Source organism: Aquarana catesbeiana, linkage group LG11, assembly GCF_042186555.1.
Source record: "Aquarana catesbeiana isolate 2022-GZ linkage group LG11, ASM4218655v1, whole genome shotgun sequence".
Classification (NCBI taxonomy): domain Eukaryota; kingdom Metazoa; phylum Chordata; class Amphibia; order Anura; family Ranidae; genus Aquarana; species Aquarana catesbeiana.
In genome coordinates this window covers 6,600,533-6,626,296 of record NC_133334.1, presented here as the reverse complement: position 1 = coordinate 6,626,296, position 25,764 = coordinate 6,600,533, and positions in this window count along the sequence as shown.

Below are 25,764 nucleotides of genomic sequence, written 5' to 3'. Positions count from 1 at the left end.
CTTCCACTTTACAATTATGTGCCACTTTGTGTTGGTCTATCACATAAAATTCCAATGTTTTTGGTTGTAACATGACAAAATATGAAAAATTTCAAGGGGTATGAATACTTTTTTAGGCCAATGGATCTATGGTCAAATGGAAATCAGCCGATACAAGACATGGTCAAGGACTATACAAGGTCAAGGTGGGATTTAACAGAGACAAATCATGGTCAGGAACTTGCCAAGGTCAACTGGGAATCAGAAGAGATGTGCTGTGGTCAAGAAGTAGCCAAAGTCAAACCAAGAATCAGCAGAGACGAGTTGTGGTCGGGAACTACCGGAGGTCAAGCATAGAATCTGTAGAGAAAAGCCATAGTCAGGACTTAGCCGATGTCAATAACAAGAAGGCAAAGCAGAGAGGAGATGGAAGGGAAGGTCACCAACAGGAAAACAGATCCCAAGAACAGGTTCTGAGCTTAAGTTGCAAGGGAGCAACTGAAGACCGTCCAGCAAGTTCTTAGGCTTAGCTCATATGTACACATGCATTCGGCAAATTACTTTTGTTCAGCAGATTGGTGCTTGCTTGCTTTGTCCTCTGATGCCTTCCTGACATCATGGTATGAGTTTATCGTATACTGCAGTGCAGCTGTGTGGTCCAATGGTGTATTAGAATAGAAGAAACAGGTGAGAGGGAACCTTTTGATGGAGACACCTGTTCTGGGGACAGATTTCCTCTCACATCCTGTTGTGCCTCCAGGCCAGAAAGCGACATGAAATTTCCCCAACTTCACAGCACCGGGGTTCTAAAGGTAATGGCAATGTTTCGCACAGACTGCACCATTCACTTTCCACCCCAAATAAAAAATAGTTTTCACCATGTGCTGGTTGCTTCGTTTCTTATTGTAGCACTTTGTAGTGCTGATAACTTGATACAATGTATTATCCCTGCGCTTCATGGTACCAGTAATGTATACTTTGTATTTTTGTGTTCTCTAATTTTCAATAAAAAAATAATTGAATAAGAAAAAATGTTTTTGATCTAAACCAGTGGTCTCCAAACTGCGGCCCCAGGCCTGGATAGAGCCTATGCTTGCCTTTATCCAGCCCTTGGGGCACTGTTCCTCCCACTGATACCAGACACTATTGATCTTTTATTGAAAGAATCAAGCAACCCATTTTATACAAAAGTAAAAAACAAAACCATAGTACAAAACTTCAACAGAAAACAAAGGAATATGCATCCATGTTCAGAATTTATACAATATATACATAGTCAACTACCAAAACATTTTTAGAAAACTATTTACATAAAACAGCAGAGAGGGCCTAAGAGGCACAACCCATCACCTATGTATGCAGCCGTTTATCAATAATGAATCATAAAATAAAAAATCTAGGGTGATAAGCGACAGACAGCCACACCCGGGAAAGAGACTCCTGGCAGTCAAGGAGGCTTGAAACCCCTCCACATCTTCAACCAAGCCCCCCGACTCCGCTTGTCTCTCTCAAGCACCCGAATCTTCCCCACCTCATGCAAAATGTCATACACCACCACCTGAACAGGAAGGATTTTAGTGCAGACCTGACACCGTGCGTTCCAGGTGAAATGACGGACTACTAGGCTAACTAAAAAAAGTGTATCCATACAAAAAACTCCACCAGTATGGAATGCTCCGTAAACCCACTCAGCATAACCCAGTCTGGAGGTAAGGAACCAGGCCAGATCCCTAAATTTAGGGGGTACTCTGTCCAAATTAATAAGTCTTAACCCTGCTTTAAAACTGCGTCTGGACAATCCTTTAAGGCCAGTGGGTCATGAAAGACTTCGCTCAAGACTCGACTCATAAGGACTTTCCTCGGAATCGATCTGAGATCTTCAGCCGACAATCGCTACTGTAACTTCAGGCATGGAGCAACATAGGTAGCTGACCATGATGAGCCCTGAGATTCTTCACTTAGCCACCTTCTTCCCAAAGTCGTAGAAAAGGCCTAAACCAAGATCTAAACATGCCTACCCATCCAGAAGGTTCCACTGCAAGCATATTACCAATGTTAAACTTGAGAAATAGCAGTGAAAAGAAAAGAACTGGGTTGACCATACCTAAGCCACCCTCCCTCCTGGATAGATAGGTGACATTCCTCTTGATGGGGTTCAGTCTGTTCCCCCACAGCATCTGGAAGAACACACTACTGACCCTAGCATAGAGAGACACTGGCAAGATGCAGACGAAGCTGACAAACAAGAAGATCGGAATCAGGTAAGTCTTAATCAGATCAACCCTTTCCCTCAGAGATAACTTCCATCTCTTCCAGCTGACCACCTTAGTATTGGCAATTTACAGTCTGCCTTCCTAGTTTTTGAGGCCATTATCGCCGGGTCCAAATTCAGTGCCTAGAATCTTAATTCTTTCCTGGGGCACTGGAAAGTTGTCCGGAAGATCAAACCCCTCACCTTCCTTTCCCATCCAGAAAACTTCACTCTTTTCCTGATTGATCTTGGAGCCTGATGCTTCAGACTACCGTGAAGTCAGAGAGAGCACTTCTTCCGCTTCATCAATCCCAGTGACAATCTCTAGTCTCCTGATGAAGGGGGTCGATTGCAAACACATAGAGCAGGGAACTCAGGGGACAACCCTGGTGCACCGCAGAGCCAAATCTCAAAGGACTGCCCAACCCAACCATTAGCAAGAGGAAAGCTTTCTGCCCCTTTCTACAAAACTTTCAACCAATCGACAAAACTACCCGGCAGACTGTACTTACTAAGGAGCAACCACAGGTACTCATGGTTAATGCGATCAAAAGCCTTTGCCTGATCCAATGTCAGCAAATACTTTCCCCAGCCTGCAGCCCTGCACTGCTCCAAGGCCTCCCTGACAGCTAAAACCGCTGTGAAGGTGCACCTATCATGGACCGAACAGTGCTGATGGCGAGAAAGCAGATAGGCGTCAGAAAAATATCTTTGCCAGTATCTTTCTATCGACATTGAGAAGGCTGATGGGGTGCCAATTCTCAATCATCGAATGATCTTTACCTTTTGAAAGAAGAGTCACAGCCGAGTGCCTCATGGAAGGGGAAAGAACCCCCTCAGCAAGGCAACTGTTAAAAACCTCTACCAAATGTGGGGCCAGAATAGACTTAAAGGCTTTGTAAAACTCAGCCGTCAAGCCATCCGGTCCAGGTAACTTTTTGATGGAAAGCTGTTCAATTGCCCTCATCACCTCTTCAACTGTGATCTCCTCTGTCAAATTCATCAATGGAACATCTCCACCATTGATGGAACATTAGGCCCTGGAGTAAAGTCCAAAAATCTTTCCATCTTGTCACGGTCAAGCCTTTTCTTTCCAAGAAGGTCAACATAAAAGGACCTCCAGGATTCCTGACCTGGACTTTGTCAAGGAACCTGTACTGTCCTTAAGGCCAACAACCGTTTTAATAGCTACAACTTGTTTGCAGTTCTGGTAAGGGTCAGGCGAGTGGTACTTCCCATAGTCCCTCTCCAGAACCAAGGACGCATGCCGGTCATATTGACACTTCCTGAGAAGGAGTTTCACTTCGGAGATTGCCCCAGGATCTCCTCCTCTCGAGACAAGAATATCCAGCTTCCTCCGTAAACATTGGTAGGTCATGTATTTTTTAAACTGCTTTCTATTGGCTAGGCCCCTGAAGAATCCAGCGATCCTCTTTTTGGTCAGCTCCCACCACTCAGCCTTGCTGCTACAAAGTCCAGGATGGTCACCTGTGCCTGAAAGAATTCCTCAAAGGATTGTCTAATATGTTCTTCCTTGAGTAGAGTCAAATTCAATCTCCAGATGCCCTTGCCCCTCTTAAGGACGTCTGAAGCATTCAGGACCACAGATAGCATACAGTGATCAGAGAACTCTACTGCCTGCACCACTGGGGGCGAGAAAGCAGAGGCCCCCTATAAAAAAAAACTACCTATCCTACTCTGACTATTACCTCGATGTAAGGTGAAACCGGTGTCATCCGGGAGGTGCTTAATGTGCACATCCACAAGACCATCATCCCTAACCATACTATTTAAAAAACGCTATCATATCCCAGCCTGTCCTTGAAGTCCTTCCTGTCCTCAGGCCTAGTTACTGTATTAAAGTCACCTCCAAAGACCACGTGCTGGGATGTAAAAATAAATGGCTTGATACTTGTAAAAAGACATTTCCTGTCCCACTTGTCAGGCCCATAGACATTAATTAGGCACAGGTCCTGCCCTCCCACAAGGACGTCTAAGACCATACATCTCCCAATCTCCACCTCAATAACCCGCCGGACAGTTATCATGCCGGTTTTAAACACCACCTCCACACCGCCTTAAGGCTTGGCCGCAAGAGACCAGTAAGATGGACCATACCTCCACTCTCTCTTGGCGATGTGAATATCTGCCAAGGAGGTGAGCCTAGTCTTTTGCAAAATCAAAATTTCAGCATCTAATTGGCTGAACAAAAAGAAGGCCGTAGAACGAGCTCTTACTGACATTGTCACCACTTTTAACGGAGGGGGAACCGCCATTTGGGTTATTTGGTGGATTGCTTCTTAGCTCCCCTCTGCTGCTCATCACCAGAAGCTTCTCTTTTTCTTGAGGCCGTCTCCAACTCCATTTCTTAATCTGTGCTTTGCTCCGAAGAAGCCCCAGATGAGAAAATGTCTAACTTGGAGGACCTATGACGGTTGGAGACAGGCACTGGAGCTTCCCGTCCCCACTCTGTCCACACCGCCTGCCTCTTCCGCTGCCCAACCTTCCTTCTCTCCTCCAGGTACTGCAGGTCAGCTTCAGAGATGTTCTCATCTCTTACTTTTGTCTTTGAAGTCTTCACAGAAGACTTCTTTACAGAGGAAAAAGAAGCAACCTTTTTAGTACTCTCTACCACTCCTGGTGTGTGTGGGGGGGGGACTTCCTAAGTCAGACTTAGGAGGGGAAGACTCATGGGAACAGACTTGGAAGGTTCTGACACAAGAGGAGTGGGTACAGTAGGCTGGGGGGGGACAGAGACAGACACAGAAGGAATATTTATAGACACAGGAGGGGTAAACTGGCCCTTTGATTAGAAGGTTTGGAGACCTCGGATCTAAACAATCGGTTCTTGTCCTGAGGAGAGTTCAGCTGTGAGGTGAGCTCCAGGTTTCACGGAATATAAATGCTCATCGGGGGCATAAAAATAACATCGCAGCCTCCTTACGTTATTTGCATTTGTCACGCTGTTTGCTATAGAATGAGCGCACACACGCCGCCCCCGGCTCCTCTGTAAATGGCAAAATTTTGCTCCTCAACTCCTACGTGATGCCGATCGCACTGAATCCTTTTTTTTTTGGCTCACACAAACTAATAACTTCTCACTTCAAATCCATTTTTAATTTGAAAACTATTTGACATGTGTCATCGCCGTGTTTGTCTTGGCAGACGCCGTTGGTGGTGGTGGGGGGGAATAGCGTGCCCGGTGATTGTAAACTTTGTAAAGTTACAATTAAAATAAAGATGCCATCATTTGTTGCTACCATCGCCATGGTGATCAACTATTACGGCTTTTCTCTAATTTTGGTGTTTTTATTTTTCGCCCGCCGGTGGAAAGAGAACATTAATCCGCCGACACTTTCCAGGCTGGACATCGGCCATGCGGTAAGAGTGACACCATTATTAGGTCATGAGAATCGCGCTTTGTACTCCTCCGTGCTGTGACTACCTCCCCAGGAAGGGTTAAAGGAGGACTCCGGACCAGTCAGCACAACCTGCAACTGTGCTAAAATCAGAACTGCTACATATAAAGCTTAAAGTCTAAAGGGAAAGCTTTCCTTTAACCTCTTGACACCGGCTGTATGCATATACAGTATATCACAAACGTAAGTACGCCCTTCACATTTTTGTAAATATTTTCTTCTGCATTGGTGGACACAAGGCTGCATTGGTGGGCCCATGGCTGCATTGGCGGGCACAAGGCTGCATTGGTGGGCACACGGCTGCATTGGTGGGCACACGGCTGCATTGGCGGGCACAAGGCTGCATTGGTGGGCACACGGCTGCATTGGTGGGTACACGGCTGCATTGGCGGGCACAAGGCTGCATTGCCGGGCACAAGGCTGCATTGGTGGGCACATGGCTGCATTGCCGGGCACAAGGCTGCATTGGTGGGCACATGGCTGCATTGGCGGCACAAGGCTGCATTGGTGGGCACATGGCTGCATTGGTGGGCACAAGACTGCATTGGTGGGCACCGATAAAGTTGTTGTTGTTGTTAATATTTATTTTTATACCTTAATTCTGCATTAAACATTTAAGTGTCATTTCATGAGAATTTATGAGGGCGTGTTTAGGGGCGGAATTAGGGGCGGGGCGGGCTGGGGCAACTGGTGGCGAGTACCCCTTGAGGCCTGGCTAGTAGCTCAGGACTTGAAATTTTGAGCCCTGTCCTAGGCCATCTTTATGTAGAGCACAATTCTTTTTTTCAGATCCTCAGAGAGTTCTTTGCCATGAGGTGTCATGTTGTACTTCCAGTGACCAGTATGAGAGAGTGAGAGCGATAACACCAAATTTAACACACCTGCTCCCCATTCACACCTGAGACCTTGTAACACTAACGAGTCACATGACACCGCTGAGGGAAAATGGCTAATTGGGCCCAATTTGGACATTTTCACTTAGGGGTGTACTGACTTTTGTGGCCAGCGGTTTAGACATTAATGGCTGTGTGTTGAGTTATTTTGAGGGGACAGTAAATTTACACTGTTATACAAGCTGTACACTCACTACTTTACATTGTAGACAAGTGTCATTTCTTCAGTGTTGTCACATGAAAAGATAGAAGAAAAGATTTACACAAATGTGACTGGGAGCTCAGTGAGTGAAGATCTACAGTGAGATTCTTTGAGATAAGTCAAGGACTGTTCGGTGTTGCCAAGCAGGCCCGAACTGGTCATAGGGCTGACCGGCATTTGCCCGGTGGGCCGAGGTCGCCCGCTCCGTGGCATGTTAATGATCAGGCCGCACAGTGGGAGGTAAGCAGTGACTGCAGCCTGAACAGGGTCAAAGCAGGCTCACTGCTCACCTACGCTATGTGGCCGTGCCTGTGTGCGGAACTAGCGGCTGCATGGGCTGAGCTGTGTGTCTTTCAGAGACACACAGCTCAGCCTCAGAGTCGACGCTGACAGTTCCGCTCTCCGCTCCTACGGACTCCTCCTCCAGCCATGGGCGTCCGCACGGTGGGGCAAGGGGAGAGAGCTGCGGGCTGCTGTCAGGATGTTTCCCCCACTCGCCCCCCTCCCCTTCTCATGTCGGCAGCACGGGAGAGGAGAAAGCTTCCTGCCTGTTGTTCTTCCCTCACCATTGGTCACAACAGCAGGCCAATCAGAAGACACTAGAGGGGAATCATGGGAAATGTAGTCCCAGAGATAGGTGGCCGAATTTTTCTCAGCAGGGAGCAGACTACAGTCCCCAACATACACTCTGCTGGGGGGGAAGAGAAAACCTGGAAACAAGCTAAAGAGTGCTTGTAGCAGCTACTGCAGGAGACATGGAAAAAGAAAGAGGACTGGGGGAACTAATAGTCCCAGCACCACCATAGAGAGCCACGCTGTACCACACCACCAGAGAGAGAGAGCCACGCTGTACTGCACCACCAGAGAGAGAGCCACGCTGTACCACACCACCAGAGAGAGAGAGAGAGAGAGACACGCTGTACTGCACCACCAGAGAGAGAGTGCCATGCTGTACCGTACCACCAGAGAGAGAGAGAGAGAGACACGCTGTACTGCACTACCAGAGAGAGAGCCACGCTGTACTACACCACCAGAGAGAGAGACACGCTGTACTGCACCACCAGAGATAGAGACACGCTGTACCACACCACTAGAGAGAGCCACGCTGTACCACACCACCAGAGAGAGCCGCACTATACTGCACCACCAGAGAGAGAGAAAGAGAGAGAGAGAGACACGCTGTACCGCACCACCAGAGAGAGAGACAGGCTGTACCGTACCACCAGAGAGAGAGAGAGACACACTGTACCGCACCGCCAGAGAGCGAGACAGGCTGTACCGTACCACCAGAGAGAGAGACACGCTGTACCGCACCACCAGAGAGAGAGACACGATGTACCACACCACCAGAGAGAGAGACACGCTGTACCACACCACCAGAGAGAGAGAGACACGATGTACAACACCACCAGAGAGAGAGACACGTTGTACCGCACCACCAGAGAGAGAGACACGATGTACCACACCACCAGAGAGAGAGACACGCTGTACCGCACCACCAGAGAGAGATACGCTGTACCGCACCACCAGAGAGAGACACGCTGTACCCACACCAGCAGAGAGAGACACGCTGTACCCACACCACCAGAGAGAGAGACACGCTGTACCCGCACCACCAGAGAGAGAGACACGCTGTACCCACACCACCAGAGAGAGATACACGCTGTAACCACACCACCAGAGAGAGAGACACGCTGTAACCACACCACCAGAGAGAGAGACACGCTGTACCCATACCACCAGAGAGAGAAAGAGAGAGAGAGCCACGCTGTACCGCACCACCAGAAAGAGAGCAGGTCAGTGTCACTGGGCAGTGTGGGCACAATAGGAGACAGACAGCACTAGCATTATATGGCCACAATAGGACTGGGATACTATAATATAAAGGAGACTGCACTGTAAAGGGGCACTGCAATCATTGCAGTGCCCCTTTACAGTGCAGTTCCCTTTATATCTCGGTGTTCCTGCACATTACAGTGTGGAGGACCGACAGCAGCCACCCCCGCGAATGTCTTGCGTCCCCCCCCCCAGTCCCTGGAAAAGTTGGCTGCTCAGTCTAAAATGCCCGGGCCTATTTTTTGTCCCAGTCTGGGCCTGTTACCAAGAGTTATCTACAACTACCATTAGTGACTGTTACAAGATTAGTTGCCATAGGAGACAGCGGCCCTACCTATACAGAAGTGTTATCCGGCTGGAGGCCTTCCACTGTTTAGCTGTCTAACTACAGAAGTCTCGGAGTCTGCCAATTATCATTACATCTACCTAAGGGTGTCCTGCCCCTAACCCTCTCTCCCACAGTTCTGTTAAGAGACAATAAATCTCTTGTTCGCATTCAAAAAGTGATTGGCGCCCATAATTTCTTCTTGTAACACACCCACCATGCCTGGTAACCCACTCGACAAGGAAGGATGTCAGCTCTCCCTAACCCTTGAGGTCATCATTAGGCCTCTGGGGCCCCGGGACCTTGTTATATATATAAAATAATAATAATAACAACAATCAGATCAAATCAAATATAAAACACATATGATGCAAGATAAATAAAAATGTATATAAAAATAATAATAATATAGTAAATACAAGTGAAATAATATTTGATGCAAGAGGACTATTTATGAAGAAGAAGAAGAAGAAGAAGAAGAAGAAGAAGAAGAAGAAGAAGAAGAAGAAGAAGATAGTAATAATAATATTTTATAAATATTACTATTATTAATAAAATACAAATATTTGAAGAAGAACGATGATAATAATAAAATAATAATATTTGATGTGAGAGGAATTTAAATGTATAAATTATTATTATATAATGTAGCAGATATAACATAAATCATAATTTTAAAAAGCCAATAACAATGTATTGGTCGGCTGTGATTTCTGGCCCGGCGCGGAGTTGTTATTGTTCGTTCGGAGAGACGCTCCGTCACATTTGTGTCCAAACATTCTTGCCTCCAAGCTGTTGGCTTGTTGGTGGATGAAGTGCCAGCAGTTCTTCCAACAGACGGCCATGTTGTATTGCTGCCTATTTGTGGCTCCAGGAGATGACAGCTCTGTGCTATACAAACTCCATGTTCTAGGATAATAATTCTCATCTCCAGCACAATGCATGTTTTCAAGACGTCCAGGTAGAGGAAAATTGCTGGTAAATTGACCGTTCATACGCTACCAATATGTGCCCCCATGGTGGACCACAAACCCATGTGCCAACACACACACCACACAGCCCCCACTGACTTAGCTCCGCCCACTCAAGAATCAAGCACACGATGACCGGGTCTGCTGTCTCTTCATCTCACAAATAATAATATAAATGCAAAAATTTTGATAGCAGAAAGTGGCCACCTGGACGGGCCTGGCAGTCATATTTTATAAAAATATATATACATTGTAGCGGGGTGCCTGTGAAACAGGTTCAAATGGCAGGAAAGGTGATTGATGGGACAAATGTTCCTCCACGGATTCTTAGATTTGCAATCTAAGGTAATGGCTGCAAAATTTCATAGTAAAGATAGTTCTTTACCCTGTCTTAGTAAAGCTTATTCCGGGGCTGGTTTTATTGGGAGTCTGACAGAGTTCTGGGTGGGACAGACTCCCAATTCCGGGGACTGCAGTTTGATGTTTCCTCCTTAGGTCTTGATTAAGGCAGCTGGTCAGAGAGAGTGCGTGTCTCCATGTGGGGAGGCAACGAGGAGCATGGCTGCTCATCCCTGAACTTGGATACATTTGTTTGTATTTGTAAAGGACACTTACCTTAAACCAAGGAGATGTCGGACTACAGACACTTACCTTTAGCCGAGGACATGTCGGACTACGGACACTTACCTTAAACCGAGGACATGTCGGACTACAGACACTTACCTTAAACCAAGGACGTGTTGGACTACAGACACCTACCTTAAACCAAGGACGTGTCGGACTACAGACACCTACCTTAAACCAAGGACGTGTCAGACTACGGACACCTACCTTAAACCAAGGACGTGTCGGACTACGGACACCTACCTTAAACCAAGGACGTGTCGGACTACGGACACCTACCTTAAACCAAGGACGTGTTGGACTACGGACACTTACCTTAAACCAAGGACGTGTCGGACTACGGACACTTACCTTAAACCAAGGACGTGTCGGACTACAGACACCTACCTTAAACCAAGGACGTGTCAGACTACGGACACCTACCTTAAACCAAGGACGTGTCGGACTACGGACACCTACCTTAAACCAAGGACGTGTCGGACTACGGACACCTACCTTAAACCAAGGACGTGTTGGACTACGGACACTTACCTTAAACCAAGGACGTTTCGGACTACAGACACTTACCTTAAACCAAGGACATGTCGGACTACGGACACAGTAAGTCTCAGTAGAGCAAGAAGTTTACTTTTGATCGATCTTCTGTTTAGCACCGATCTCCCTGTATAGCTTTTGTGACCGCCGCTTCTCCTCCTCTCCCTCCTGCGGCTGTCAGGAAGATTAGTGCTTGTAACTGCCCTCCTTCTACAAAGTTACAATGTACAGTCTGATCACTGGGGGAGGAGAGACTGAGGAAATGACTCCTCCTCCTTCTACAAAATTACAATGTACAGTCTGATCACTGAGGAAATGCCACCTCCTGCCTGTAGCAGACTGATGACATCATCTCGGCCTAGGCAAAGTGACTGGAGTTCAAGAACGGCTTTAAAAGGTGGAGCTTTTCTGAACAATAATGCTGTTGCTGTACACAGGGCCGTCTTTTTGGCGGGGCAAAAGGGGCAGCTGCCCAGGGCCAAATCATTGTTGGGAGGGCCCAATAATGCAGTGTATGGAGGAGCGGGGCTGACAGTGGAGTAGTGCAGTGGATGGAGTTGTGGGTCAGAGGTGGTGGATCCCAGTGATCGGTGCTGTGTCCGGCTCTCGGTGAGTGACGTGCAGCACATAGGAAGTGAATAGGGGGTTCAAGTGCAGGGAGGCATTGGCAGTGTCCCCGAATCCCCCCCGTAAGTCCCGATCCCCCATTTTTTTTTTTAGACGCACATGATTAGATCTTGAGGCTCTAATTGGCTTTAAGGGTGGGCTCGGGCACTGATCGCCGCCGTCCTTCTCCCGTGGGGGGCACTGATCGCCGCCGTCCGTCTCTTCTGCAGGGGGGGCACTGATCGCCGCAGTCCGTCTCCTGCAGGGGAGCACTGATCGCCGCCGTCTGTCTCCTGTGGGGGGGCACAGAACGCCGCCGTCTGTCTCCTGTGGGGGGGCACAGAACGCCGCCGTCTGTCTCCCGCGGGGGGGCACTGATCGGCACCGTCCGTCTCCTGCGGGGGGGCACTGATCGCCACCGTCTGTCTCCTGCGGGGGGGCACTGATTGCCGCCGTCTGTCTCCTGCGGGGGGGCACTGATCGCCGCCGTCTGTCTCCTGCGGGGGGGGCACTGATCGCCGCCGTCTGTCTCCTGCGGGGGGGGCACTGATCGCCGCCGTCTGTCTCCTGCGGGGGGGGCACTGATCGCCGCCATCTGTCTCCTGCGGGGGGGCACTGATCGCCGCCGTCTGTCTCCTGCGGGGGGGACACTGATCGCCGCCGTCCGTCTCCTGCGGGGGGGGCACAGATCGCCGCCGTCCGTCTCCGGCATGCCGGGAATTGATACAATCAGAATTGTAATATTACTGACAGGTCCTCTTTAAGGAATGTGTAAACCACCCGGAAAGAGACTCGGCTACTAACGTGTATTATTAGGGGGACAGATTCTACATTTGGCGGAGGGTGCCGGTGCCGCCGTCGTTTCTGCTGAATTCGCCGTGCTGTAGAAAAAAGATGAATGTTTAACGCCGGTAAATAATGCAACGGTAGGAAATTTCGGGTCCACGGACGCATAAATCTGTCAGGACGCAGAGTTTAATCACCTCGCTGACCTATTAATATTCCAAACCGTCCAGATCTAAATATACAACCCGGCGGGGCCATCATTTATATCACGCTGAGTTTTCCAGATTCTGTTTATAGAAAATGCTGATTGGAAAAGACCCAACGAAAGTCGCAGGACGCAGCTTAACATGTGGACCGCACACAGTATGAAAAACCCAAAATATTCTACTATCCCTGCTAGTCCTTCAGTCAACTGATTTTTAAAGCACGACCCCAATGAAACCTAACATTCTAATTTCACAGGAGAAGTATTTATCAATGCAAGACCCTTTCACAATGGCGAGATTTTCCCCAGTAGCTTGTGTCTCTGCCCCTCCCACAATGGCAAGATTTTCCCAAGTAGTTTGTGTCCCTGCCCCTCCCACAACTGGGAGATTTCCCCCAGTAGTTTGTGTCTCTGCCCCTCCCACAACTGGGAAATTTCCCGCAGTAGTTTGTGTCTCTGCTTCTCCCACAATGGTGAGACTTCCCTGCAGTAGTTTGTGTGTCTGCCCCTCCCACAATGGTGAGATTTCTTGCAGTAGTTTGTGTCTCTGCCCCTCCCATAATGGTGAGACTTCACTGCAGTAGTTTTGTCTCTGCCCCTCCCACAATGGTGAGATTTCCCCCAGTAGTTTGTGTCTCTGCCCCTCCCACAATGGGGAGATTTCCTGCAGTAGTTTGTGTCTCTGCACCTCCCACAATGGGGAGATTTCCTGCAGTAGTTTGTGTCTCTGCCCCTCCCACACTGGTGAGATTTCATGCAGTAGTTTGTGTCTCTTCTCTGCCCAAAATGGAGAGATTTCATGCAGTAGTTTGTGTCTCTGCCCCTCCCACACTGGTGAGATTTCCTGCAATAGTTTGTTTCTCTGCCCTCCCACAATGGGGAGATTTTCCTGCAGTAGTTTGTGTCTCTGCCCCTCCCACAATGGGGAGATTTTCCTGCAGTAGTTTGTGTCTCTGCCCCTCCCACAATGGAGAGATTTCCTGCAGTAGTTTGTGTCTCTGCCCCTCCCACACTGGTGAGATTTCCTGCAGTAGTTTGTGTCTCTGCCCCTCCCACAATGGGGAGATTTCCTGAAGTAGTTTGTGTCTCTGCCCCTCTCACAATGGGGAGATTTTCCTGCAGTAGTTTGTGTCTCTGCCCCTCCCACAATGGGGAGATTTTCCTGCAGTAGTTTGTGTCTCTGCCCCTCCCACAATGGAGAGATTTCCTGCAGTAGTTTGTGTCTCTGCCCCTCCCACACTGGTGAGATTTCCTGCAGTAGTTTGTGTCTCTGCCCCTCCCACAATGGGGAGATTTCCTGAAGTAGTTTGTGTCTCTGCCCCTCCCACAATGGGGAGATTTCCTGCAGTAGTTTGTGTCTCTGCCCCTCCCACAATGGTGAGATTTTCTGCAGTAGTTTGTGTCTCTGCCCCTCCCAATTAAATTGTTACATTTCCCTAACAAAATAACAGAAATTTCATTAAAAATATATTAAAGTCTTGCTTTTTATTAAAAAAACAACAAAAACAAACGTGTTATACTTACCTGTTCTGTGCAGTGATTTTGCTCAGAGCAACCTGAACCGTCTTCTCTGGTCCCACTTCGGTGCTCCTGGCCCCTCCCTCCTGTTAAGTGCCCCCACAGCACAGCAAGCAGCTTGCTATGGGGGCACCCGAGCTGAGCTGTGTGTCCATTCAGACATGGAGCTGCGACTCGGCCCTGCCCACTCCATCTCTTGATTGGCTCAGTGGCTGTGAATGACAGCAGCAGGAGACAATTCTCTGTACAGCACTGCGGTATATGTCAGAGCTATATGAATGTACAATAATAGTGTGTGACTGTGGGGGAGGGGACATTAGAATGTAAATTTTTGTTATTAAAAAAAATCATACAAACATACAGCTCATTAATAAAAACATATGTAGCGCTGACAACTGTTGTTTCTAGCTCTATGTGTATTATTCAGTACAATAGTTGTGTTAGTGCCATCTTGTGGACAATTGATAAAGCACAATAAGTTTATGTCTCAGGATTAAGTGACACGGAAGTGATTCATTGTTTACTTTGGGACTGTAGCTCTGACCCACCCACAATGCTCCTGGACACAGTCAGAACTGAACTGCATTGTGGGGGGATATAAAAGGGTAAGCAGCGGCCAGTTTAGGCCTCTTGTTCCTGGGAGGCGTGGCCTGCCAGCAGGACTCTGTGGGTGTGTGTGTGTCCCACAGGGTTGCGGCCTACTTGGCGAAGGCACGGAGCAGCTGCAGCATTCTGCCATCGCATCGCAGCGAGCTGGACAAGAGACGTGATTGTTCCGGGGGACCCGTGGGGAGTTAACCGAGGACTCCTGGTCGTTTGTGGATGGAACAGTGTGACGGCGTGGTGGTGCCTCTTTACGGAACTGAGAACTGCTGAATCAGAGACATCCACCTGCCCGGATTCCGTGTGGTGAGAGGGTTGACACCCAGAAGTTTCATTGAGTATTACACACACCTTTAGAACTGTACAGAGAGTTGCTGGGACTGATAGTCCCACGGAACACGTTAAGTCTGAGATTATTACATACAAATAGACTTCAGCATTCAAGAGCGGATGTTAGATGTTTTGTTTCTTCATATAAAGACACCTAGTCACTCATTTGGATTATAATTATAAAAGCTAGTGAAGACTGAAGACATCTGGACTGCCTTTTTCATTGCAGGGCCCTGCACTCTAGTATAGTGACTTTAAGGTTTAGATTAAGGGGAGCTACCAGGTGTAGATTCATATCAATATATATATTCCTGTCATTGTCATTGATTGTCATATCATTCCTTATACTATCGCACTACGTTGGTGTGATAGTATATTTATTGAAATAACTCTTTATATAAATATATTACTTATTCAAAGAAAGAAGTTATTTTTGGTCATTATTAAAGTTTGTGTGCAGTGTTGTCATTTCTCCTACAGGTGGAGCTACCAGTATCCAGGGAGAGGTCATCCTAATTGTAAGTGTATATTGTGGGTTAAAGTTAATGCTCATATTATTTCAACACTGCACTACAGTTGTGTCAAGGGGAGTGAACAATTTAATAAGGGTGTAGAGCAAAGAGGACAGGCCCGCTTAAACCAGCAGCTCCACCGAGAGTTAGTGCTACATATGGGGGCTCGTCCGGGATAACTGTCACTCTAAAGCCAAGCACCCTCTTAACCCTAGAATGGATCCCCTCACTGCGGCACAGTGGTGTGAGGCGGAAGGCGTCTGCTCAGAAGCGAGCGTAGCCATGGAACTCTGGGGAGATATCTGGGAGAAGGAACACAGTAACCAAGTGGTGAAAACACTATCCCCAGGACAAAGAGCCAAGGTGGTCGCAGTAAGACCTGATCATGAGACATGCCGCACCTATGCCTTATTAGAATGGAGGAAGGGAGTTCCGGAAAACTTCAAGGGTGAAAGTGTTGAACTCGCTGACAAGACAAAATTTTAACTGACCCACTGACAGCACCGACTGCAATTGAGCCCGAACTCATCACAGCCCTTGGAAACTTGGTGTCCCAATGTCAGAAAGGGAGCCCAACCTATTCAGGGATTGGGTACCGAAAACTGGGCATCTTCTCGGACCAACGGCCTGTACCCAAAGGAGAAGATACTTTTGAAGAGTGGTTGGAACAGACCACGCAGGTGCTGGATGAGTGGGACATTCCTGAAACACAGAAGAAGCAGCGGATCACTGAAAGTTTCAAGGGGCCTGCTTCCAAGGCCATTCGAAATTTAAAGCTCAGCAAACAGAACTGTGTAGCCCAAAACTACCTAGATATCCTGCAAGATGTGTTTGGACGTACTGAAAAGGTTTCCGACCTAATTTACCAATTAGAACACACCTATCAGGAAACTGGAGAGAAGTTATCAGAATATATGAGACAGCTGGACAAGGTCATTCACCAGATATTACTGAAGTAGGGAATAGACCCTTGTAAGGTGGATGAGATTCGAGCCAAACAAGTCCTGAGGGGTGCACAGCCTTTGGACCCCATCACCCTCCAGTTAAGAACCCGCCAAGATGGAGGCATATTGAAGTACCCAGATCTAATTTGGATTGTAAGGGAGGAAGAAGCTATCCTAGAAAGGAAGAAGAACATTCAAGAACCAAAGCACACTGTTGGAGTTCGAACAGTTAATGTGATAGAGGATGATCCCCAGATTGAGCTTCTTAAGATTCAGGTGAGTCAGTTGATGGAAATGATGGCTTTGCTGACCACGAGACCCCCAAATCCGCCCAGTGAAGGAACAGAAAAATTGAAGAAAGTACCAGACTCCACCTTCAGAAGCTGATCTGGACGTTGTTTCAACTGTGGAGGGGTTGGACACTTCGGGAATGTGTGCCCAAGTCCAAGAGCAGCAGTGCAACGTCAAAAGCCAGCGGAAAACTTCAAATGGCCCCAGTGAAGGAGTCAGCTGGGCGCCCTGTAACTGTTGTCAACTCCAACAAAACCCAAGTTCACAAAAGAATGAAGCTGAGGAAGGGTCCATGAAAACGAGGAGTCAAGATGCGCTCTTGTAGGGAGGAGAAGCCAAACCCTCAGAGTGAATTTCCCGGCAACTTAGTGGGACCCTCTCTGATCATTCCAATCCAGGTAGAAGGAATCTACACCAAGGCACTGTTGGATACTGGAGCCCAAGTGACCTTACTATACAAAGATTTCTACTTGAAGAATCTCAAGCATCTGCCCCTGCAAAAGTTGGAGGAATTGGAGATATGGGGTTTAGGTACCCAGAACTTTCCTTATGAAGGGTATATCCCTATCAAACTCACCTTTGACCCAAGTGTGGCTGGAAAGGCGGAGACTTTCGACACCCTGGCAGTTGTGTGTCCTCGGCTCCCTGGGGCCCACAAAAGTTCTCTCATCATCGGAACAAACACTGATCTGAAGTCAGAAGACTCCTGATACCCCTTGTACAGAAGGAAAGTGCTCCGGCCATGAAGGTACATCCCATGCTAACCCAAGTGTACAAGGACATGGTATATAAGCAGAAGGCCCCAGCAGAAGGAGTGGGAAAAGTTTGGCATTTAGACCGAGGTGAACAACTACTACTACCAGGTGAAGTGGTGTGCATGAGGGCCTCTGTTAAGTTGAGCTGGAGACGACCTGGTCCTTTCATTGTCTTAGAAAGGGACATCCAGGAAGAGAATATGGGTCTGGAGATACTTCCAAAAGTGTTATTGACTAAGGCACTTAAGAGAAGCAGAGGGAGAGTCTCAGTCAGTGTTTGGAACATGACAGCCTTGCCTGTGAAGGTGCCAGCAAGAATACTGCTTGGGCAGGCGAACCAAGCAACTCCCAGTTTCGCCAAGAGATGTAACAAGGAGCTCTAAAGAAGAGATTCCCATAGAGAATTTCTACCGAAAAAACACCTCTCCTACGCCTGCTTGGATGGAAAGGGCTAAAGCCCAGCTCATGAGGTGGAAGGAGGTTTTCTCAAAAAGTGAGTTTGACGTGGGGTACGCCAAAAGTGCGGAGCACAAGATCCGGCTAGAAGAAGACAAACCGTTCCGGGAAAGGGTAAGGAGAATCCCATTGGGGGACCTTAAAGACCTCCGAGAACAGCTGGCTGAGCTAAAAAGGACTGGGATTGTCAAAGAGTCCAGGAGCCCATACTCCTCTCCGATAGTGGTGGTGAGGAAGAAAAATGGGTCACTCCGGCTGTGTATCGACTACAGGACTCTGAACCGACGGACCATCCCAGATCAATAAACTACCCCCCACATAGAAGATGCCCTACAGAGCTTGTCAGGGGCGAAGTGGTTCAGTGTATTAGATCTGAAGAGTGGCTATTATCAGATCCCCATGAGTCCTGAAGATAAGGAGAAGACTGCTTTCATCACTCCCGTGGGGTTCTATGAATTCAACCAGATGCCACAAGGTCTGTTTGGGGCCCCAGCAACTTTCCAGCATCTCATGGAGAAGACAGTAGGCGACATGAATTTGATTGAGGTCTTAGTATACTTAGACTATATCATTGTGTTTGGCCGAACTATCGAAGAACATGAAGAGCGACTGGAAAAAGTTCTAAAGAGGTTACATGAAGAGGGCTTGAAACTTTCAATGGAGAAGTGTCAATTCTACCAATCTTCAGTGAACTATCTGGGGCACATTGTGTCTGAAGAAGGGATAGCAACTGATCCTGAGAAATTGGAAGCTGTTATCTCTTGGCCAAGGCCCACGAATGTAACTGAGCTCAGGTCCTTCCTAGGATTCTGCTCCTACTACAGGAGGTTTGTGGAGGAGTTCGCAAAAATAGCTCACCCACTCACAGAACTACTAAAGAATCAAGAAGAGGCTGATGTGGATTCGGAGAAACCTGGGAGACAAAAAGAAGGGCCCCGGAAGAAAAAGGAATCTATTCTGGATCAGTGGACTCAGGAATGTGAGGAGACATTCAGTCTATTGAAGAAGAGTCTTACAACTGCTCCAGTGTTAGCTTATGCGGATCCTACCAAGCCCTATGAACTGCACGTTGATGCCAGCCGAGATGGGCTGGGCGGAGTGCTCTATCAGGATCACAATGGACAATTAAGGCCTGTTGCTTATGTGAGCCGAAGCTTGTCTCCTGCTGAGAACTACTCAACCCATAAACTTGAGTTCCTGGCCTTGAAGTGGGTTGTGGTAGACAAGCTGAGGGATTATCTTTATGGTGCCGAATTTGTAGTGAAAACAGATAACAACCCCCTCACATACTTATTCACCACCGCAAAATTGGACACCACAGGCCATAGGTGGTTGGCTGCTCTCTCAACATTCTCCTTCAGCCTGAAATACAGACCGGGAGCGGGCAACAGAGATGCAGATGCGCTGTCAAGAAGACCCCACAGTCCCCTGAACTCCCAAGAGGATTGGACTCAACTTGCCCCAGATGGGGTAAGAGCCCTTTGTGAAGGAGCCGTTAAGCAGGAGAAAAGTGGAGCCAGAGCTGAAGAGATTGGAGTGACTACGGTAGGAGTACCCAGGTATTACTGCAATGCCTCCCAGATTGCTGCAGAGGGTTTACCTAAATTATCAAGAAAAGATCTTAGGAAAGATCAACAAGAGGATCCACTCTGCAGCCTGGTATTGGAAGCTCTGGAGGGAAAACACCCTGACCTACTTTTGAAAAGCGCCCGAAAAGAAGCTCTGTTTTACACAAAGAGTGGGATCGGTTTCAGTTGTTGCAAGGGTTGGTCTACCGAAGGGGCCCCTCTGAAGATCCAGAGGAGAAGTGGCAACTGTTGCTGCCAGAGAAGCACAGAGAGACAGTGTTAATCGCTCTACATGATTGTTATGGACATTTGGGGTCAGAAAGAACTCTTCAATTAATAAGAGATAGATTCTACTGGCCTTACATGAGGAAAGAAGTGGAGAATTACTGTCACTCCTGCCATAGGTGTATTCAGAGAAAGACTCTGCCACAATGGGCAGCCCCAATGGGACATTTATCAAGCCAAGGCCCCATGGATTTAGTTTGCATAGACTTCCTGTGTTTAGAATCTGACTTGAGTGGGCAAGGAAATATTCTGGTAGTCACAGATCATTTTACCAGATATGCTCAAGCTTTCTCTATGAAAGATCAGAAGGCAGTCACAGTGGCAAAGACATTAGTGTAGAAATTCTTCGTCCATTACAGCTTACCACCAGGGAAGGGACTTTGAGAGTACACTCATCAGGAGGTTGCTGGATCTACTGGGGATAAAAAAAAAACAGAACTACACCCTATCATCCGCAAGGAGACCCTCAGCCGGAGAGGTTTAATAGAACTCTTCTTAATATGTTGGGGACATTAACCTCCGAGCAAAAGCCCAACTGGAGTAAGCATATTGCCGCTTTAGTACATGCATACAACAGCACCAAGAGTGACGTCACAGGTTATTCACCTTATCGACTGATGTTTGGGCATGAGGCTAGGTTACCAGTGGACCTGGCTTTTGGAACTTCTCTGGATCACACATCAGAAGCTTCCCATCGGGGATATGCAAATAGGCTGAGAAAGAGTCTGAAGGTTGCATATGAGAAGGCCCGGACTATTCAGAAAACCGGGAAAACAGGATTAAGAGAAACTTTGACCTTTAAAGTAAGGGTCCAAGATCTTCAACCAGGTGACCAAGTCTTACTAAGGAATTTGAGTATTCCTGGCAAACACAAGTTGGCAAATCGATGGAGATCACAGCCATACGTTGTGTGTAAACAGCTCCCAGGGCTTCCAGTATTTGAAATCAGGCCAGAAGGAAGTGATGGACCAACTAAAACTTGGCATCGGAATCACTTTTTGCCCCTTACTGATGCAGTCAGGATAATCCCCGAAGAGGAATTATCATCCACATCAGAAGTTGCACAACGGCCTATAACTAGATCCCAGTCTGGGACTTCAGCAACTGAAGACAATGAGGAGAAAGAGATGGACATTAGCTGGTTGTGGTCATCTAATGTACCCGAAACTGAAGAGAGTGTTTCATCACCCACTGCTGAGGAGAGTAGTGAGGCCCTCAGGCCAGAACCTCCAGAGTTTGTGCCATTGTCTGGAAGAGCTGAAGAGTATTTATCTCCCACTGAAGTAGAAGAAAGTGGTGTTCAGCCAGAAATAGGGGACACACCAAAAAAACAAAGGGAAAAGAGGAACATTCGCCCACCCAAGAGACTAACATACGATACATTGGGTGAGTGTTCTGAAACAACCAAGATTACCAGCAAAAGGAACATTGATGAGCCTAGTTCCTCCTCAGTCAGTCTGGACAATGAGAACCCTACTTCACCCCTTGGCACACCTGTACCCGATACTAAAGTGACAGTTGTGGGAACACAGAGTAGCATCCCAACACCTGAGAATTGGTGGGAGGCTCCCCTGTTGGTCCTGTGTTCTCGTTTAGAGGCTAAGATGTGTAGCAGAAACAAGGTCCTACATATCTTTGGGGACCAAAGATTTAGAGCAGGGGGAGTATGTAGAGCTGACAACTGTTGTTTCTAGCTCTATGTGTATTATTCAGTACAATAGTTGTGTTAGTGCCATCTTGTGGACAATTGATAAAGCACAATAAGTTTATGTCTCAGGATTAAGTGACACGGAAGTGATTCATTGTTTACTTTGGGACTGTAGCTCTGACCCACCCACAATGCTCCTGGACACAGTCAGAACTGAACTGCATTGTGGGGGGATATAAAAGGGTAAGCAGCGGCCATTTTAGGCCTCTAGTTCCTGGGACGCGTGGCCTGCCAGCGGGACTCTGTGGGTGTGTGTGTGTGTCCCACAGGGTTGCGACCTACTTGGCGAAGGCGCGGAGCAGCTGCAGCATCCTGCCATCGCATCGCAGCGAGCTGGACAAGAGACTGATTGTTCCGGAGGACCCGTGGGGAGTTAACCGAGGACTCCTGGTCGTTTGTGGACGGAACAGTGTGACGGCGTGGTGGTGCCTCTTTACGGAACTGAGAACTGCTGAATCAGAGACATCCACCTGCCTGGATTCCGTGTGGTGAGAGGGTTGATACCCAGAAGTTTAATTGAGTATCACACACACACCTTTAGAACTGTACAGAGAGTTGCTGGGACTGATAGTCCCACAGAACACGTTAAGTCTGAGATTATTACATACAAATAGACTTCAGCGTTCAAGAGCGGATGTTAGATGTTTTGTTTCTTCATATAAAGACACCTAGTCACTCATTTGGATTACAATTATAAAAGCTAGCGAAGACTGAAGACGTCTGGACTGCCTTTTTCATTGCAGGGCCCTGCACTTTAGTATAGTGACTTTAAGGTTTAGATTAAGGGGAGCTCCCAGGTGTAGATTCATATCAATATATATATATTCCTGTGATTGTCATTGATTGTCATATCATTCCTTATACTATCGCACTACGTTGGTGTGATAGTATATTTATTGAAATAACTCTTTATATAAAAATACTACTTATTCAAAGAAAGAAGTTATTTTTGGTCATTATTGAAGTTTGTGTGCAGTGTTGTCATTTCTCCTACAGGTGGAGCTACCAGTATCCAGGGAGAGGTCATCCTAATTGTAAGTGTATATTGTGGGTTAAAGTTAATGCTCATATTATTTCAACACTGCACTACAGTTGTGTCAAGGGGAGTGAACAATTTAAGAAAGGTGTAGAGCAAAGAGGACAGGCCCGCTTAAACCAGCAGCTCCACCGTGAGTATTGCTACACATATTTACACAAAAATAAACCGCAACTAAACAAAAACAAGCATTCTTACATCAGCAAGTAAAGAAAACCGTTTCCTGACAAGATAACATAGAAAGAAATTTTAAATATTAATATTTTAATGACAACAAAAAAGAGACTACAAACCCCGAACCTCAACCTAAACACAATCCAGGCTAAGAAACCTTTTGAGATTTTATTGCCATCAGGATGTGATTCCAAACCCCCCCATTAACCCCTCCCCCCACATCATTCACCCCGACTTCCACATCATTCACCTTGCATTCTGCACCAGCCACCCTCATTCCCTTCCCACCTCCACCATCATCCAATCCATCCCCTCACTCCACCCCTCGGTGTCTGCCGACCTCCAGCCGCATTTCTGCCATGCCGAGGAAGAGGGGTTGGCACCACCATACACTCTGGTCCAGCACCCTCCACTGCCTTCACTACACTAGGAGAAACAATAGGTGCAGACACAGACTTGACATCCACACTTTCTAACACTGACTGGGGAACCACAGACTGGGGGGACACTGACACCACAGACTGGGGGGACACTGACACCAGAGAGGGCCTCACAGACACAGATTCTGACGGGACAGAGACACTAGGATCCCCTGGTACAACCTCTGCCAACCCAGACTCTTCTCTATCCAGACACAAGAATTCCCCCACTAGCTCTGGCTTATTGTGCAAAGCCTCAGGACACCGGCACAATCTTTTTTAGAGGACACAAAGTTTCACCAAATCTCCTCAACCAGACCCATAAATCCTCGGGGTGTATAGACTCATTCCTTGTCAGGATAGTCACATTTTTTATCAAGGGCTGTCTTGAAACAACGTTAGGGACAAGCCCCTTCCAGTCCGGCTGGCCCCCATATACATGCTCAAACCGCTCCCAAAACAGATCCAGCAACTCTGGACGCACAAATGATAAATCATATTCATAGGAACCAGCTGGACTGATAAGAGCATAAATATCCTCTGCCTTAAATCCCATGGCTAGGATCTTATCCGCAACCACCCTCCTGATAGGTGGAATATCTCCTCCTTCCCACACGAGCTGTACCACATTCCTGCATTTAATGGAAGAAGGCGCGTTAGGTGAAATTTGCATAACTGTCTCCCTTCCACCACCAGCAGCAGCATGACTTTGTCCCAACATAGCCTTAGCATAATTCCTAACTGGGACAGATGACACATTAACTGGCTGCATAGGAACCTCTGAAATCTGGTTTGGTAAATTACCCACCACTTGATCCTCCCTCCTCCCCTCCAGCACAACAGTCCCGCTCACCATAGTCCCAGAAGTACCACAGATACCAGCAGTCATAAGGTAAAGTCTTCTGTTTAGAAAAAACACCAGCTGTTTCAGCGTTCATACGGCCCTCCTGCTCTGGAGTTCCAATGTTCATGCAACATTCATGTGCTGCAGTTTCAATATTCATGCGCCATTCCTGCTCTGCACTGTTAGTGTCCATGTGGGACTCCTCACAACCAGCAGAAACTTCTCTGTCTGGATATATTCTATCTCTTCCTGCACTCCCATGATCCTCATCTGATGAGTCGGTGCCACTCAAGGGAGATTCCATTTTTGTTATGGTCTGCAGCAATTCGTCATTTTCCTCAACCTCCTCCTGAGATGACTCAGGCTGCTGGGGAGGGAGGGGAGCAGATACTGACTCAGGTACAACAGATCCTGAGACAGGGGTAGTAGTGGGGCCACCATGTGAAGCCACTTCCTTACCCCCCCCCCCATTCATACTGTCACCGTTGCTCTGGCATCCACCCTCTGGCTGGTACTGGCACAGGTACTTTCCTTCATCTGTTGGAATCTCTCCTCATTCTCACACTTTTCTCTGAACACACCGCTGCTCTCCTTCAGAGAGGCGACCAACTTCTCCTGCTTTTTCAATGCCTCCTCCAGAGACTTCAGCTTGGAGGCTTCCCTCTTACTGTTTCCAGACTTATTGTGGGGAATTTTTTTTACCTGAGATCTTCTTACATGACAGCAAGCTTCTGTTCCTCTTTAGAAATGCGGCGAAGTCTGTTCACCACTCTATCCTGGAGGACTGGTAAGGATTGATTCCTCTTGCATAGGGACAGGCCGAGGATCCATTGCAGCTTGAGCACATGGAGTAGGCCTCAGTGCCTCTGGAGAGCCTCCACCTTCATCTTTTCCAACATGGTCCATGCTTGCCTGGGAAAAGCCTGCATGAGAGGCCCCAGGCTTGCTGCTTCTTTCAGCTGAGATCACAACAGAGTGAGCCAAACAGCACCATGCAGAACAGCACCACCTGGTGGAGAAGCTCCTCTGGTGCAGAGACTGATGTGACTGGCTCAGCGATCTCTGTAAAGCACTGCGGTATATGTCAGAGCTATATAAATGTATAATAATAATAATAGTGTGTGACTGTGGGGGAAGGGGACATTAGGGTGTAAGCTCCTCTGTACAGAGACTGATGTGACTGGCTCAGTGATCTCTGTACAGCACTGCGGTATATGTCAGAACTATATAAATGTATAATGATAATGATACTTTGATTATTATTGATCTGAAGCCGTCTTCCATCTTACTATACATGTGTTGCCAATGACAGGGTGAGTATTTCCGGTGCCCTCGGGTTGTATGTTCGCATTGTGTCAGATCAATGGCGTTGCATTAGATTGTTGGGTGATGTAGACAATTTAATCCAGCAGATTGGATGGATGGTATAGAATGCAGGAGGCGTTCAGGATTTTCCAACTTCATTAGGATCCAGAGATAACGCTGGGAATGTTTATTGAGCCGCGCGCCGCATTGATGGGGCTCATTGACCGGCGTCTATAGGATTGTGGTAATGCCGGAGTACTGTACAACCTTTTGTAGGAATAACGATAATGAGAAGATGACGGGGAGAGACAAAGCGAGGAAGAATTCTCCGTTCAGAAATTAGAATTAGCGCTGATTAATCCTCTGCTTACGTTTCCACCTGGGG